Source organism: Chiloscyllium plagiosum, chromosome 5 (assembly GCF_004010195.1).
Source record: "Chiloscyllium plagiosum isolate BGI_BamShark_2017 chromosome 5, ASM401019v2, whole genome shotgun sequence".
Taxonomy (NCBI): domain Eukaryota; kingdom Metazoa; phylum Chordata; class Chondrichthyes; order Orectolobiformes; family Hemiscylliidae; genus Chiloscyllium; species Chiloscyllium plagiosum.
The window spans coordinates 123,618,592-123,621,001 of NC_057714.1; positions in this window are offsets into that span (position 1 = coordinate 123,618,592).

Genomic DNA, 2,410 nt, shown 5'->3' on the forward strand with positions numbered 1-2,410 from the left:
CCCTCTCTCTCTCTGACCCCCCATCTCTCACTGTCTCTTTCTCTCACTGTCTCTTACTATGTCCCTCCCTTTGTCCCTCTCCCTCTCTCTCTCATTCACTTCCTCTCTCTCTCTCTTTCACTTCCTCTCTCTCTCTCTCTCTCTCTCTCCGTCCTTCCCTCCCACTCTCCGTCCCTCCCCCATCCCTCCCTGTGGTCTGGAGCTGGGACACTGGATATTGATGTCTTGCCAGTGGCCTGCCTTGGAAGTATTTTCTTCTTCAGAATCTAAATGAATCTTGTTGCGATGAGAGCGAGGATGATTCACCACAGTCAGCACATGGAGGTTTACTGACCTGCCCCAGGCTTATATGCACTCACAGCCTCGAAAACAAGTCATTCATGATGTATGAGCGCACACACACATGAACATTGACCCTTCGGTGGGGATTTACTCTGGAATGTTTTCTGTGTTGCTCATTAGAACAGTCCGGTACTGACTGTTACTCCCGGAGCGGACAGTCCGGTACTGACTGTTACTCCCGGAGCGGACAGTCCAGTACTGACTGTTACTCACGGAGCGAACAGTCCAGTACTGACGGTTACTCCCGGAGCGAACAGTCCAGTACTGACTGTCACTCCCGGAGCGGACAGTCCAGTACTGACTGTTACTCCCGGAGCGAACAGTCCAGTACTGACTGTTCCCCCTGGAGCAGACAGTCCAGTACTGACTGTTACTCCCGGAGCGGACAGTCCAGTACTGACTGTTCCCCCCGGAGCGGACAGTCCAGTACTGACTGTTACTCCCGGAGCGAACAGTCCAGTACTGACTGTTACTCCCGGAGCGAACAGTCCAGTACTGACTGTTCCCCCCGGAGCGGACAGTCCAGTACTGACTGTTACTCCCGGAGCGGACAGTCCAGTACTGACTGTTACTCCCGGAGCGGACAGTCCAGTACTGACTGTTACTCCCGGAGCGGACAGTCGAGTACTGACTGTTACTCCCGGAGCGGACAGTCCAGTACTGACTGTTCCCCCCGGAGCAGACAGTCCGGTACTGACTGTTACTCCCGGAGCGAACAGTCCAATACTGACTGTTACTCCCGGAGCGGACAGTCCAGTACTGACTGTTACTCCCGGAGCGAACAGTCCAGTACTGACTGTTCCCCCCGGAGCAGACAGTCCAGTACTGACTGTTACTCCCGAAGCGGACAGACCAGTACTGACTGTTACTCCCGGAGCGGACAGTCCAGTACTGACTGTTACTCCCGGAGCGGACAGTCCAGTACTGACTGTTACTCCCAGAGCGGACAGTCCTGTACTGACTGTTACTCCCGGAGCGGACAGTCCAGTACTGACTGTTACTCCCGGAGCGGATAGTCCTGTACTGACTGTTACTCCCGGAGCGGACAGTCCAGTACTGACTGTTACTCCCGGAGCGGACAGTCCTGTACTGACTGATCCTCCCGGATTGGACAGTCGAGTACTGACTGTTACTCCCGGAGCGGACAGTCCAGTACTGACTGTTACTCCGGGAGCGGACAGTCCAGTACTGACTGTTACTCCGGGAGCGGACAGTCCACTACTGACTGTTACTCCCGGAGTGGACAGTCCAGTACTGACTGTTACTCCCGGAGTGGATGGTCCAGGTCCAATTATTACTCCTGGTGTGGACAGCCCGGGTCTGACTATTACTCCTCGAGTGGACAGTCTGGGTCTGATTATTACTGTTGGAGTGAACGGCCTGTGTCTGATTATTATTCCTGGAGTGGACAGCTCAGGTCTGATTATTACTCCAGAGTGGACATCCCTGGTCTGATTATTACTCGCAAAGTGGTCAACCTGGTCTGATTATTACTCCCAGAATGGACAGCCTGATCTGATTATTACTCCCAGAGTGGACAGCCTGATCTGATTATTACTCCCAAAATGGACAGCCTGATCTGATTATTACTCCTGGAGTGGAGAGCCTGGCTCTGATTATTATTCCTGGAGTGGACGGCCGGGGTCTGAGTATTACTCCGGGAGTGGACAGTCCGGCTCTGATTATTACTGCCAGAGTGGATAGCCTGGGTCTGTTTGTTGCTCACTTTATTATGGTTTAACCATTTTAAATGTTTCTTTTTTTTCTAAGATGAACGGGATCGAGTCCAGAAGAAAACTTTCACAAAATGGGTGAACAAACACTTGATGAAGGTGAGTCAGTGGATAGTTAAGCGACCAGGGGGTGGTCATCACAGAGAGAGAGGGAGTGACCAGGGGGTGGTCATCACAGAGAGAGAGGGAGTGACCAGGGAGTGGTCATCACAGAGAGAGAGGGAGTGACCGGGGAGTGGCCATCACAGAGAGGGAGAGAACGAGAGGGAGTGACCGGAGAGTGGTCATCACAGAGAGAGAGAGAGAGTGACCGGGGAGTGGTCATCACAAAGAGA